Source organism: Simochromis diagramma, unplaced genomic scaffold (assembly GCF_900408965.1).
Source record: "Simochromis diagramma unplaced genomic scaffold, fSimDia1.1 OVJJ01000685.1, whole genome shotgun sequence".
Taxonomy (NCBI): Eukaryota; Metazoa; Chordata; class Actinopteri; order Cichliformes; family Cichlidae; genus Simochromis; species Simochromis diagramma.
Window position 1 is genome coordinate 5,337,290 of NW_024387477.1, and position 16,348 is coordinate 5,353,637.

The window sequence follows — 16,348 nt, forward strand, 5'->3', positions numbered from 1 at the left end:
GTCTATGTTGGTGAAGATGGTATTAACCAATCTCTTGCATTGGTGGTCTCAGTAGGTTGCAGCTTGCAAACCTGTTTGCCACCTTCAATCAGTGCAGTACTTAAACCCAGAATGCCAGATTGTTGTCCTACACATGTGGTAGTTTATCTAGGATCACTAATAACTCTGCTTTACTTACCTCTGTGTTTCTGCCAGCTCTGTACTGCCTTATCCTCAATCATAGAGGGAATCCTGTGAATTATTCAACCAGCTACTTAACAGATACACTCTCTCCCTACCTGTTAACATTACTTACCTGCCCAGAGATTTGAGAACTGGAATTCAGCTTTGAAGACGAAAGAAGCGTTCCTGCCCAAAGACACTCACCCAGGAGAGCCTCAGCCTGCACAGCTCTGAAGAAAAGACACTCTCTTCCCTGTTTGGAAACATATCTAAAAAACAGACTTACCTGAATGCTGTTCCTGTTTTTTAATCCAGCTAAGATACTTACCTGAAAACTCTTCCTAGGCTCCTGCAGATATACTGACCTGTGGCATCCATTGTTATTGTTGCTCCTGGAAACCATGTCATTAAAACTGTTAAACTTTTTAAGCATTTTTGTCCTCCGGGGTAACCTTGATACCTTTTGTTCCTTTCTGTTGCTGAGCTGGCCAGTGCAACCTTTCGTTTAAGAATGTACTACATTGTTGATTTCACCCCTGCATGTCTGATAGGTGCCTTTTGATTTTTCAGCCTGATGATTGTCTCTATCATTATCTCTGCTCCTCGTACCGAGAGTTCCAGTGAACAGCTAATACATGCAAGTTTAACAACAAGAATCAACTCCAGATCTTGGATATATAACACAATTATATTAATTACAGATTTATATTTGTATAGATGGTTTTATAATCCATAATCTTTAATGTGTCCTTCATGCAAAATAAGCAGAAAAATAAGACGAATAGACAATAAAAGGTTACTGTATATCACATTAAAGCTAGTGCTGAAATAACAAGCTTCAGTCAAACTCTGTCAGTTTTATACAGGTCACAGATGATTTGTATATTTATCCTCCTCTGCTTGCATCTCAAACTGTACCTCTCACTTGCATGAGTAATTACTGTGCACAGGCACACTTCTGTGAGGACAGTCATCCTGGTTCACACCTGCCTGTCTAGACTGACAACTTCACCTGTCCGATTTTGGTCGAGTTTTCTGCTAGACCATGAGTGGAAGGGGGAGGACAGAGAAACGGGGGCAGCGGAGACAGCTGATGCATTTTTCATCAAGGTATTGTGGACACTGCAGGAAGCTTGGTGAAAAAGTGGATGGAAGAGAGCTGGACATTACTGTGTTCTCAGGTTTGTGCTTTAATCCTATAACCTGTCCTGCTTTAAAAATACTAGTTTGCTTTGGTCTCGCTTCCAGAATGTATTCATTGTGGATGGAGTGTTTATATTAAAGGAACTGCCATAACCATTCGCCACATGCTGGTAGGGTGACTGGTTGTAAATGTTGTAAACCTAACACAGCACTATATAGCACTTATAGAGTCACCAGGGTAGGGGAGTGAAATGTGGCTGAAGTTTGTCCATAACTTATAGCACTGAAAAAATAAGTGTAGTTTTAATTTGGCTCTTTAGTTTCCTGCACACAAGACTCTGACCCAGAATCAGGTCGTTTACATACAGTGGGGCAAAAAAGTATTTAGTCAGCCACCGATTGTGCAAGTTCCCCCACTTAAAATGATGACAGAGGTCAGTAATTTGCACCAGAGGTACACTTCAACTGTGAGAGACAGAATGTGAAAAAAAAAATCCATGAATTCACATGGTAGGATTTGTAAAGAATTTATTCGTAAATTAGGGTGGAAAATAAGTATTTGGTCACCTCAAACAAGGAAAATCTCTGGCTCTCACAGACCTGTAACGTCTTCTGTAAGAAGCTTTTCTGTCCCCCACTCGTTACCTGTATGAATGGCACCTGTTTGAACTCATCATCTGTATAAAAGACACCTGTCCACAGCCTCAAACAGTCAGACTCCAAACTCCGCCATGGCCAAGACCAAAGAGCTTTCGAAGGACACCAGGAAAAGTATTGTAGACCTGCACCAGACTGGGAACAGTGAATCTACAATAGGCAAGCAGCTTGGTGTGAAAAAATCAACTGTGGGAGCAATCATCAGAAAATGGAAGACATACAAGACCACTGATAATCTCCCTCGATCTGGGGCTCCACGCAAGATCTCATCCCGTGGGGTCAAAATGATCATGAGAACGGTGAGCAAAGATCCCAGAACCACACGGGGGGACCTGGTGAATGACCTGCAGAGAGCTGGGACCAAAGTAACAAAGGTCACCATCAGTAACACACTACAACGGCAGGGAATCAAATCCCGCAGTGCCAGACGTGTTCCGCTGCTGAAGCCAGTGCATGTCCAGGCCCGTCTGAAGTTTGCCAGAGAGCACATGGATGATACAGCAGAGGATTGGGAGAATGTCATGTGGTCAGATGAAACCAAAGTAGAACTTTTTGGTATAAACTCAACTCGTCGTGTTTGGAGGAAGAAGAATACTGAGTTGCATCCCAGGAACACCATACCTACTGTGAAGCATGGGGGTGGAAACATCATGCTATGGGGCTGTTTTTCTGCCAAGGGGACAGGACGACTGATCCGTGTTAAGGACAGAATGAATGGGGCCATGTATCGTGAGATTTTGAGCCAAAACCTCCTTCCATCAGTGAGAACTTTGAAGATGAAACGAGGCTGGGTCTTCCAACATGACAATGATCCAAAACACACCGCCCGGGCAACAAAGGAGTGGCTCCGTAAGAAGCATTTGAAAGTCCTGGAGTGGCCTAGCCAGTCCCCAGACCTCAACCCCATAGAAAATCTGTGGCGGGAGTTGAAAGTCCGTGTTGCTCGGCGACAGCCCCAAAACATCACTGCTCTCGAGAAGATCTGCATGGAGGAATGGGCCAAAATACCAGCTACTGTGTGTGCAAACCTGGTAAAGACCTATAGTAAACGTTTGACCTCTGTTATTGCCATCAAAGGTTATGTTACAAAGTATTGAGTTGTATTTTTGTTATTGACCAAATACTTATTTTCCACCCTGATTTACGAATAAATTCTTTACAAATCCTACCATGTGGATTCATGGATTTTTTTTTTCACATTCTGTCTCTCACAGTTGAAGTGTACCTCTGGTGCAAATTACTGACCTCTGTCATCATTTTAGGTGGGGGAACTTGCACAATCGGTGGCTGACCAAATACTTTTTTGCCCCACTGTATTACTGGTTTTATTCACTTTTCGTGCCATGATGGAAAATTTTGCTTTTTTTTTTTTTCTTCTGACAGATATCTGGATTGTTCCGAATGGGTGTTAGTTTACATAGAACAAGCGTAGATTTAGTTACTTTTAAAAATTCCCATCAAACTGTCAAAGAGGTGTTTATGTTGAGGCTTTTAAAGCAGTTATGATAATTAATGCTGAAGCTTATGAAAGGCAGATTAGAGATTTTAGTTTATCACAGAATGCTTGTTCTAGGTCCAGCCAAGGGCTGTCTGGCGAGCTTGGTTTGATCCATTTTGAAACATATAGCAATCTATTGGATAAGAAATAGTATTGAAAATTTGGTACTTCTAAACCACCATTGTGTTTTGGCCTTTGTAGAGTTTTCAGATGTATTTGTATGGTTTGTTTTTTCCATTAGTGACTTAAACTAGAGGGATTCGAGGGTTTATTAGGGACCAGTGAAAACAAGTAGTTTATTTTAGGCAGAACCATCATTTTAATCATGCTGGCTCTTCCCATGAGTGATAAATAAGAGATCATGATAAAAATGAGATCATCTTACTGTTATGGTTCTGGGTCCTTTTGGGTCCTAGCATTTTGTGTTTTCTTGTATTCTTGTATTATAAGTTATGTTCTGGTTCATCAGTAGTCTTTATTTATTCTATTTTGAGTTTCTTATATTCCCTGTTTGGTGCCTTGATTATTTAGTATTTTCTCCTTTTGTCTGTGTTTATGCAGGTTGTGTGAGTTCTCGGGTCTTGTTTCATCCTCATGTTTCATTCTGTTTTCCCCTTCCTGCCATGTTTACCCATGTTTCCTCAGTCAGTCATGTCTCGGTGTTTGTCTGAACCTCTGTGTGTGTGTGTTCCCGTTACTTCCTGTTTCACTTTGGTAGTCTCCTGTCTGTGTGCGCCATGTTTTGCTTTGCTTCTCTTACTTTGAAGGTATCTCATCATATGTATTATGTTTAGCTTTGCGTCCTCTGTCTCGTTGTGTTTAATTTGCCCCAGCTGTGTTGTACATCTGTTTCCTGTCCCTTCGTCGTTCCCTGTATATTTAAGCCCTTTTTTTTCTTCTGTCCAGCATTGTGATCTCCCTCTTGGTTGTGTGTGTTTCTCTGTGTGTCTCCCCGTTTTGTTTTCTTAATTATTCCCAGTATGGCTTTGTACTATCTTGCCATTCAGCAAATAAAGCTGTGTTTTTGAGTTTACTTTCACCTCCATGAAGTCTTCGTTTGGGTCCTTTCCTGTCTGCACACAGCCGGATTATGACACTTATACCATTTTTAGTAGAGGAATATGGTTCAATTGTACCAAGTCTGAGAACTTGGTAGAAAAATTTATACCTAAATATCTAATGTTACCCAACTACAGTGGAGTGGTTCGGGGCAAAGCTGATGATTTACTCCAGTTAACGGAATAGCCTAATATGAATGAGAACTTATGAGTGCGATTGTCTTAAAAAGAGAAGTTTGTGTGTTCCCAAGGAAAAGTAATACATCGTCAGCATATAGGCTTATTTTATCGTCTGTATTTTCAGTTTTAATTCCTTTAATATTTACATATTACTTTCCAAAGATTCAATCTTTACACAGCATTTGGAGAGCAGTGTAGTTTTCTGATCCAATTTATGAAAAATGAACAAAATCCAAATTTGTGTAGAGCTGCTAAAAAATAAATTCGGTTTCCTCAGTCAAATACTTTGACAAATGGAGTGATTTTCGCTCATCTTTTGGCAAGGGCTTTGCAGAGTATTTTAAGGTCTGGTTTAAAAAGTAGGTTAATGATGGCAGAGTTCATGTTTGGAGTTGTGTGATCATTCTGAATCTGAGTTATCAGTCTGAAAAAAGCAGGTGCTAGTTTATGCCAAAATTCTTTGTGAAAGTCGGATATTGTCCGCATCAGGCGGATTAATCTGTAATCAGTATTAGGTTTCATAAAAGACTTCAAAAGATTTATTTATTTGTTGTGGATCGTGAGTAATGGTCCCAGTTGAGTGCTATAAGTGTATAAGTGTTTTTTTCTTTATTTTTATTATGGGAGCAGTATATTTTGCCCCGCATTACTGCCTGTCCAACTTCCCAAAGAACACATGGAGATATTCCTGGCAAGTCATTGTTTTCTAAATTCGTTCTTCACTCCTTTTTGAAATAATTAATTAAATCCTGTTCTTTAGCTAATGATGTATTAAATCTCTAGCTCCTAATTGGTGGTGTGATTCACTTCTCTCTCAGAGAGATATACACCAGTGCATGATCGCTAATAGTGATAGGATGAATCTGAGTGTCTGTAATATCCCTCATAATGGAGCTGCTAATTAAGGTAGTCCAAGCGAGAATGTGAGTGGTGTACTGGTGAAAAGGTATAATCCCTGTGATTGGAGTGATGTGAACTCAAAGCATTGCAAAGACCAAAATCACTCATGTATTATTTCATGCCAGTTCTTTTGACTCACTGCTGTACTGAGCCCGTCCATTTCTGGATTTAATGGACACCAGAATGTATAAAAACAGGAGGGGTCATCAACATTTGGTCAATATGTAGTAGCAATACACAGATCTATATTTTGAATACATAAATTAAGTATTATAAATATTCTTTCTGGATCTATTACACAGCTGGTAAGAGTGAAGTTTATTCTTCTATTAATTAATATGGCTATGCCTCTTTGTTATGAGTTGTAACAGGCTGAGTACATGTGAGGGAACTGTGGAGAAGTGAGTGTGTGGGCAGATGTTTTGAGTCTCCTGTAGAAAGATAATGTCTGCCTTCAAGTCGTTTAACCAGTTAGTAATTTTAAGCCTCTTTTCCCCTGGAACCAACTCCACGTTTGTTCCATTGACATATCTGTGTGGTCATGATTAAACTAACTGGTGGTGTGTTTAGACACACCTTTAGTGTATGCTCACTAAAGGTGTGTGTGTGTGGTGTGGCTGTTTATGCTTCGGTGTTGTATGTTGGTGTGTCTGAGTGAGTGTGTGTGTGTGTGGTATGTTTATGTGTATATGTGTGTGCTGTATGCTTAGGCTATGTGTTAATAAGGCAAAGCAGACATAAAGAGTACAGAAAGAGAAGAGAAAAGATGTGAAAAGTAACAAGAGAAATAAAACAGTGCAGTCAACAAATAACCATTCCAGAGTCACCTAAAAATAACAAGAAAAAGAAAAGAAAGGAAAGGAAACAGGCTATGCTGATTAGAGCAGCATTAATTCTTCTACAGTCTGTAGACTTCTCTGTTAGGGGGAAAGAACACTGGAAAAAAAAAATCAGAAAAAGACGTTTTTGTCAATAGAGGTCACCTGACTCAGTGCAGCCATGGCGCAATGTTTTGGTCGCGATAAAGCTGCCTGTTAATGTACAACTTATCGACCACAATGTCAGTTCGGGAGCTTTCCTGGAATGAACTTTTTCGGATCGGGAACAGGACCTTGTGTCGCTCCAGGATCTCCTTGGGAAACTGGTCGTTCACGCTTAAGTCCATTCCTCTAAGCTCCTGGGTGCAGTTCTTCACCAGCTGTTTTTGTTTGAAGTGTTCGAATTTGGCCAATATCAGTCTGAGTCTGCGTGCATGTGGAAGTTTGACCTTCCAGACTGAATACGATGAAAAGATATGGATTTAACTACATCCTCCGGGAATTATATGTCGGTTTGGATGAATTCTCTCACTGTTGTTTCCAGATCGTCTTCTACCTTCTCTGGTATTCCTGAAAACACCAAGTTGTACCTCATTATGCGGACTCAGAGCTCAATGACATTTTCTTAGATAGTTTTGTTTTCTTCCAAGAGTCGGGTCATTTCCTGAGTGAGAGATTTTAACTACGACATGAAAATGTCCACCATGTCGCTGGCTCCGGTGAGCTTTCAGAGCGGCTTAGTTTCGAGTACGACATTCTTTTACTGCTAGAGGGACTTGGCACCTTGTTACCTTTGTTTTGCCACAACAACGTGCTCAAAACACTCATCAGTATACTGTGGTAAACTGTCCAGGTCTTCTCTGCGGTCCTCAGGAGTGGGGACGTTTTTTGGAATGTAAGTATAATTCTTGTTGTAAACTTAAAAGGCTGTCAAGTAATAAACTGGCAGAAAAAAATTTGTGCTGAAAATGTTTTCAGTGACAAGCCATGTTCATTAGTGCCGAGACTCTCGCTGTGTCTCACGTTGCTACAGCATAGCTCTCTTCACTTGCCTGTCTCCGCTCAGAATCAAAGAATCTTAATACTACAGACCATGAGTTTTCTGTTATTTTAACTTGTCACACTAGCCCTCTTTATTTTCTCACCTTGATGCATTGAGCAAATTGAATAAAGTGGATAAGCTTCGGGAATTGTCTTTTGAAAGCCCCACCTTTAATGCATTGAAAAAGTTTCAGATGCTGGAAGTCCTCCCAGAGCTTTGTGTAAGCATACTTCCCTCTCTAGGGGCATGCTTGCTTGACAGCTAGTCACACTCAGGCTGTTACTTGCTTCTCTGACTGTAGCTCAGCCTGAGTGATCTCAGATAGTGACCGATGGCATTGAGTGTTAAACACAAATGCGAGTTACGAAACTCCCTTTAGAAAACCTCCAGGGTGGTGTTTGATGCTACACCCAGGTTTTTTCCATCCTCTCTGGTTTGTAGTCACAGTATGATTTTATTTACCGCTTAAGTGCCCTCTGTATTGCTGGGAAAGGCACTCTTCCGTAAGGGAACCTTTGGCATTTCTGTGCAGAAAAAAAGGGTGGCTACATCTCGGTGCCACTGAGCGGCACAAAGCTTCCGTTCCAGTTCACATGCTCCGTCCTCTTCTCCTCTGCAGGATTATGATCGCTTTGTGAGATGTCAACAGGAGTTAATGAATATCCCCTTTCACAAGCCTGGGTAATCCTGCCAACAAAATGCCCCCCGTCATTGATAAGATCTGCCATAATACCAGGAAGGAGACCACTGGCATCCAGCTCTCAGCCACAGAGGGATTTTTCACGCTTTGATGCATAAAGCTGCATTCCTTTATTTCTTTATTTTGCAACACTCTGATGAAATTGGGTGCAGTTATTATTGGGGGATTTGTTGCTGTTGGTGGCAATGAAACAGTCTACCTCCTGCTTAATCTACCCTCCAGTCTACTAGCAGCGCTTTTGTCTCGTTTTATTAGCATTTCGTTCTCGCACTCAATCTTTTGTTCTTTCCCTCTGTATTTCTCTTTCTTCACCCTACTTTTCCCATCTCTAGTCCTCACACCCTCCAAGGTTTGAACAAGTAATTGCCCAATCTCCTTCATATAATTCTTTTTGTGGTAGGCATTTCTTACCCCTGCATTTTCATAATGCGAAAACCTGATTATGAATTTGGAAAAAACCATGCCCCATCACACGCTATTTTAAATTTTGGTACTTTGGTATTTTTCTTCTATTGCAGATCTTTATGATAATACTCCTCAGTCAAGGCAATTGCATCTCCAAGGTGTTGTGCGGCAGTCTGTGTATGACATTTATTGAAATGTCTTAAACACAGTTAGTATCTTTTGATTTTTTTTTTTTTTCCTTGAATCAGTAGCACTACTGCACAGGGTAATAATTTGCTAATTACAGGTGTTCAAAACGTGGCATGCCAAAAGAATTACTAGGTGATGGATAAAAGCAATCATATACATGCTACTGTTTTTATATGATATCAAAAGCATGTAATTTGGCACATTCTGTGACAACTGCTAGTACGGTTAACACCTGTGGGCAAAAGAAAAAAAAGAAAAAAGAAGATATTATAAATATAAACACATTGCAACATTGAACAAACAGACATTTAGCCACTGGCTCGATATTCTAATAGGTGCATTGGGTATGCTGCTATCAGTACATCCCAGCAAAACACATTAGGCTAGCAGAAGAGTCACATCAAACAAGTTTCCATCCACACGTAATGCAGATTTTAACAGAACTTCCAGAACTACTAAGGCAGTCCCATGTTTTCTTTCAACAGTTTTTCAAATGTTAGGAGCTAATTCATACAAACAGCCCAAGGTACTAATTCTCCAGTTAGGTGCTACCAAACCTTTGTAGAAGATAAGACGAGACAAAATTACATAATTACAAGAGCTCTCGATAAACATTTCCCCCACACAGATATGTGTTTTCAACTAATGCTGTTTTTCATCTCTCTTCAGTGGAGTTTTTAAAAGTGCCGTGATTCATGTACATCACGATGTATTTGACAAGCCTACTGCCACCTTTTCACATCAGACAAGCAAGAGAAGGTTTATGTAAATATAAAAATTCTGAATATAAAAACAGGAGGCTGGAAATTCAATTACTTTTTTGATTCATCCTTCATTCTTCTGGTTTTAGGAAGACAATGTAAATTAATGATGTGAAGTTCTACACTGTATTAATAATTTTGGAGATTATTCAAATATGAATATCATGCAAAGAGTGAATAAACAAGGTTTCAGTCTCCCAAATAATGCTATTTATTTGAAAGGGATAAATAACGACTCCATAGTTTTTCACCAGTTGAAGATGCACAGCTGGGTGAACCTGTTGGGTCTGATCCATTTTCCATACCTGACAGTAAAACAATCATATTTAACATTATTTTAAAGTTCTGTTCAGAATTTTAAAAAACTGCCCAATTAACACCTATCACTCTCAGTCAAATTAATGATCATAAAATTATAAGATGTCCCAGTTTATTGGACAGAGCCAATGTTGTTTTTTGCACTTTATCTAACGTGGTTGCATGACTATGTAGCTCTGAAATCATACCCCCTATTGTTTTATGTCACCGTCAATATGTTACCTATTTCTGACCCATTCCAGTTATGCCAGACTTTTATGTTAGAAACTAAGCTACACATAATAACTCTGTACACCATCAGAAAATGTTTTAAATCAAATAAGTGTTGGTTGCAACTGAAATCACATAACATTTTTCAGTAGTAGTGTGAAGCGTTACAGTACTAAATAAAGTAAGCACTTTACAGTTATAATTATATTGTTACTTGTGTTACAAATGTTCTTCAGTTATCTGTGCACTGGGTGGAGAGAAAGAAAAGAAAAAACTCAAACAAATGTGCTTCTTTTCTTCCTGCACACTTATGCAACAATCAGCTGATTGTAGCTCACCTTTGGAAGGAGGAAGATGGTGGAGCAAACTACAGCGAAGCTATGGACACAAACTACATCCAGGGCCAAATCAGCTGCATTATATTGCTAACAAAACTTTAGCACCTTTATGCACCTGCCCAGCTTGCTAACATAAAGCTAGCCAAGAACCCAGAGTGACGTCAAAGTTTATCCCAGCTCAGCAGCCAGAGTCGAACTTTAATAGGTATGTGTTTCTAAAGTAGAGTCATTGGGTCACTTTGAAGTGTCTTTATGCTGGTTCTTATCTTTAGTTTGTGTTTATATGGAAATACTAAAAGAATGATAATATGTGTGTCCTCATTAGGATAGGGATTTGTGTTCATGTGTGGAATTGTAACCTAAGGTTAATATTGTTAATTGGTAGTTGCGAGACAGTGCATTCAGTGACATTATATGGAGTAATGAGAAAGTCACGTAATGCATAGTGTAACAAATTAAAAATGACTAGGAAAAGTAATAAATAAAGTGTATTTCATTACTTTTTTAACCACAGCACTTGATTAAAAAGTGCTGTGAAAGTGCAGACTTTCAGTTTTAATCCTAGTTATTTAATAAAAGTATTGCATTAACTTAAAGTAATACAGCCATTGCTTTTACACACAGTCCTCCATTTTCATAGGCTCAAAAGTAATTGGATAACTGAATGACTGACTAGCAGCTTCATAGCCAGGTGAGGCCAGTTCCCTCATAATTGATTCTAAGTGTCCCTGATGAAATTGCCTGCAGGCCACAGTCAAGAAGTTTAACAGTTTAAATGGCAGGCTTTTCAGAAGCAACAAAAAAAAACGTGCCTGCCACTGGTCAGTATTTCTGCGGGAGCAATCAGTTAAGGAGGCCATCATGAGGCTGGAAAAAATCTATCAGAAAGATTGCAAAAAAGTCAGGAGTGACCAAATTAAATATGTGGTACATTCTTAAAAAGAAGGACAGCTAAGCAACACCAAAAAGCCTGAAAGACCACGAAAGACAACTAAAGTGGGTGATTACAGACTTTTCTCCATGCTTAAGATAAACCCTTCCACAACATGAAGCCAAGTCAAGACATCACTGTCAGCATTTATCTGAATACTTTATTAGTGCCTGAGGAAATAATGTGGTTACAGTTGCTCCAAGACAATAAGAACAGTAACAAACTAACTAAATGAAATAATACGAAGTATTACAAAGTTATAAAAAATATAAGAAATAGCTCTACTATTTACAAGTAGCTCAGTTATAAATATTACAAAGATTAAATATATATGATTGACATTTTAGTCTAAACTGTAGACTGTAAAACTTTATTTGTTATTTCTACTGTAGAGGATGTGCAAAACGGTGTACTATTGTGCTTTGTACTGTGCATTAAATGAAAACAATCGCAACTTTTGAGTTAAACCGTGTTGTTCTAATTCTTTTGAGATGCACTAGAATATATATCAGTGTTTCACAATATAACTAAGCTGAGCAGATCATGTTGACCTAAAAAAAAAATGTTGAACAACGGGTACTTTAACTGAAATGACTGTTATTATTTCCACAACTCACCTTCAGCATCCTCTCTGTCACCCTTACACATACAAACTGCATTCCCTCTGTGCAGACATCAGCCACATCTGCATTGTTAATCTCCATCTGTACTATAAAAAAGCAGACACATTTGAAATACCAACAGAGCATTGTCTCTGTAACTACAATAAGTTCCTAAAATTTAGATCTTATTAAGCACTCCAGCTCATTCACCAAAGAATGGGTTAAAAAATTGGAATGATCTTGTCAAATCCCAGATTACTATCCCACTCAAATGTTGCAAGGTGGATTTCTGTGGGATAGACTGGGCGTCTTTTACGTGGCATATATAGACTGGCTTTATGACCTTACATGTACAGAAAATCCTATATAACACACTAAAGAAACAGCCAAAAAAGCATACCATGGCCTCTTTTAAAGGGTATCCTGTCAAGCTCAGTCTGTGTCTTGAGGCCATTAAGCGTACAACCTGACCTTCTTTCAGCTCACTTCATTGCATGGACATGAATCAGCTTAACATAAGTAGTTGCAAATCACCTCTCCAACGTATTGATCCCAGGTCTAGACTCTATCCTTTAAGTGTTATTTTGTCAGTGAAATCACAGACGTAGCAGACAGTAATGTCCATGACAGCGATGCAGTTGTAGTCATTCACATTCTTTATCGGTAGTCCTTTGGCCGTTAAAATATTTTGATTAGAAACCTTGTAGATTTTCCAGATGAGTACCTCTAGGATATTTCTTTAGTGAGAATCTAGGGAAACATATTACCACGGATAGGTTTAGACATTGATCTTTATTGTAAGACAGGCATTTAAAAATTAAGTAGAACTTAAGTAGATAGTGTAGATAGTAAATAGCGGCAATCAGTCCTATTTTTGCATTATTGTACTGACGATTACATAAAGAATATGAGAAAGCTGTTTTGTTTTGGGAATTAGTGGCAAATCTTTGTGTATAATTTCCATGACCTGTAATTTGATTATTCATTTCAGATTCATTTCAGATTCAGATGTGTTTTATTGAACACAATTTCAATTCTATTGATCTCAGTGAGAAAGATGCATTACCATTCACTGTTTATAGCACATAATCAGTAACGTGTAATTAGTTTTATCAGTATTAGTAAGATAAATCCTTGGAATGCTGTGGCTATGGGGTTCTGAGCAATAACAAGGTTAGACAAACACAGCAACACTTAACCATTTCCAGGCTTACATACAGAGATGATTACATTCTCTGATATACTGAGGTTTAAAAGACTCCGGTAATAATCCGCTTTACTTTCCATCAAAGCAACTGTATGCTTCCTAATGACTTGTGCCCAGTTTACACTCCTGCGTGCTTTCATCTTATCCTAAATAGGACAAAAGCTTGTTATATTTAAAAGCAGTTGTCATTAATCTGCGCTTCCTGTCATAACTGAAGCTACAGTGGGAGTGATCTGAGTTGAGCATTGTCTGATCTGGCGTAGGCTGGTTTCCATCTTTCACTAAATGCCACAGATCAGAGAGAAATTTTCAAGTCTCTTTTTTATCTCCTGCATTGATTGCGAACCAATTGCCAATTTGATTCTAAACATCTCAACACTGATTGTTTGCTTTTTGGCTTGCTGCAGGAATTCACTGGCATTAAGGAGAAACCTGTTTTCCTGCCTGTTCCTTTTACTTGTCATGCTAACCTTGTTTTCTTCTGCTGTTTTAAGGGTAGTTTGAGTAGAGTGCTGTTACTATAAAGAGAAATGCCCTCTGGGGTGTTACCTATGGTAAACATTTAGAATCTCTTGCTGTTTCTCGTTGCATGTTGACATTTGTGGTTTCTGAAAGACAATTAGCTTGAATCTAAGCTGAAAAGAAAATAACACTGCACTCAAAAGACAGTCATACTTATATTTTGTACCCTGACTGACAACTGCACATGTAACTATCTCCCTCCCTTATGTGTCCCTTACGTAACAAAAAGTCCTGGCTTTCTTGTGGATCTGTCAGTTAAAGCAATCTCAGTAAAGACACGTTATACCTATTTCTGACAGCATCGGCAAGAAACAGGTTACACTTACATAACCGAGAAGCAACGGATTGCAACAACTGTTTATCTTACACAGTGTCACAAAGATATGAGCAACAAACGCAGAAGCATCTGTGGCCATAGTCCAAACATAAAACTGACAACAAATGCTCACAGTGATGCAAGATTTTGAGACAACTGGAGAAACTGAGAGCCATTCTTCTAAGCTTTCATTTTGAATATATAAGAGGTTGGTTAAGATTAAACCCAGTTTACTGGGTCAAAACAGAGTATATCACATGCACAATTGTGGCATGTTTTTAAAAAAGCAGTGAACTAGACTGGCTCACAGGATTACAGATATTAATAAAAGACGTATTAGGATAATCATCTGCTGAAATGACCCGTTATATTCCACTCAAAAGTACAAGCTGGAAAGCACAATTAGCAGATGCACAGATTCATTTTTGAACACTAAACCCCAGCTGGTCAGCTGTCTGTGTGGCTGTTGAAAATAAAGTGATATTATAAGCTGATAAGTTCTCAACTATCTACACTGCACCGATGAAAACACCTAGCAAGCCCATGGTACTTAAGATGTGCTGTCACTGCTAAATGAGCTTTACCAAGTAATTATAGAGTCATGTAAAAAGCAAGTTTTCACAAGATTCTAGGCAGACCTATAAAATGTAGAATGTCAAAAAAGGGTGAGTAGCAGCCAGGTGCTAATCAATCAAACACACTTGATTAATTAATCTAAGATTTGGAAAGTTGCGTCTGAAAAAATCACAAGACCTCTGGAACAGACCTAAGTGGAGATGTTTGACCATAATGCACAGGGCCAAATGTGGTGAAAACCACAAACACATAATACAAGCTGTTAGCATGGTGGTGAAGAGGTGATGATTCGGGCTCATGCAAATCAACAGAACCTGGGCACTTTGGTATACAAAGGAATTCATGTTCAACTTAGTTTCATCTAAGCTTTAGCAGTCAGACAGATAGCTTCACATTTGACTCTAGAATACTTTGCAGTCACTAAGTCATGTAACAGGACAATGACCCCAAGCATAGCAGCAAATCTAGAACAGAATTGCTGACAAAGAAAGAAGGTGTTGCAATGTCCCAGTCAAAGTCCAGATCTCACCTAATTAAAATGCTGTGGTAGCGCATAAATGCCCCTGCAAATGTCAGCGAACTAAGGCAACACTGTAAAGAAAAGTGGGCCAATATCCTCCACAATGATGTGAGAGATTGATAATTAGTGAAGATTTGTGTGTCATGTTACTGCTGCTAAAGGTGTTCAGAGCTCAGTTGACTATGGTAACATGCAATAGGATGAAGTAAAATATATCTTGTCTCATGTAACCCATCATTTTTTTTTTGTATTATATTTTCTGTATTTTAGATTTTTTATATATTCTTTTTCATCTGTATTTCTTCCAAACCACATACAATTTCATTCAGGAAATTTCCAGGGACACTGTTTTCAGTTTTGGCCACCTGTCAATTAAATTTACATTTTCATTGGAGATAACTGCTCTACAAAGAAGAGGACGGACATCTGTGCAGAAACACATATATATCACTTTATTTAATTTACTGGCTATGACTTTGTCTTTGCTTTTAAATGCAAATCCATCTCACATCAAACAACCCTCTACAAACAAGTGGACTGTGCACAAAGAATGTAAATGCATTAAAAACTAAAGGAAAGTGCCATGACTGAGCAAAAACAAAACCCATTTTATTCCTGGGTGTATTGTCTTTCGGTGGATGTGCTGACACCAGGTGTTGTCTTTGCTTAATGCAAGAACCATGCAGAGGTGTCTGTAGCAAAAGCTGTGACACCTATCACCATATTTCATTTGTAGCCGGGTGTCTTTCAATAACCCCGGAGCTAAATGCAAGCAGAGGACTCAGCAGTGAAAACAAACTTGCACAGATGGCCGAGAGTGAAGGAAGAAAAAATAGATTTCAGGATGTTGCTGACAGAGCAGACATAATTCATTAATATATATTGTATCCTCCCTCTCCTATAATTTTCTCTCAGACTATTCTCAGTGGCCAAAAAAATGAGTATGTGAACAAATCATCTTTCTTTGAACCTCATGGGTAATTCAAACAATACAGCTTTCATTGCTAAAAAAAAAAAAAAAAAGAAGAAGGAGGAGGCTGGACTTCTTTGAGTTTCTGTCTGCATAACAGTGAAACTGCTCTTTGACTCCATTTGTTTGTTGCTTAATTGGAAAAAAGTTCCAAGGGTTCTTTGTTCACTTTAGTTTTATGATAAAGACCGCTGCACGAATGATTTTCTTTGTTCCTAGGCAATTTGTTGCCGTTAAATAATTAAACAGACACATACATGAAAAAATGTATTTTGCCTGGAGCATGTCAAAGATATCTGATAGCAGTGAATGAACAAAAGGCGAG

The 16,348-nt window shown here is 38.7% G+C and overlaps 1 long non-coding RNA gene across 1 annotated transcript; it reads left to right on the forward strand.

Annotated features, from left to right (window-relative positions):
- The first annotated feature begins 6,674 nt into the window (after positions 1–6,674).
- Positions 6,675–11,176, forward strand: LOC120724375. The gene is made up of 2 exons (XR_005693898.1): positions 6,675–7,311; positions 8,078–11,176. It is a non-coding gene; the product is annotated as an uncharacterized LOC120724375 (long non-coding RNA).
- The last annotated feature ends 5,172 nt before the right edge of the window (positions 11,177–16,348 follow it).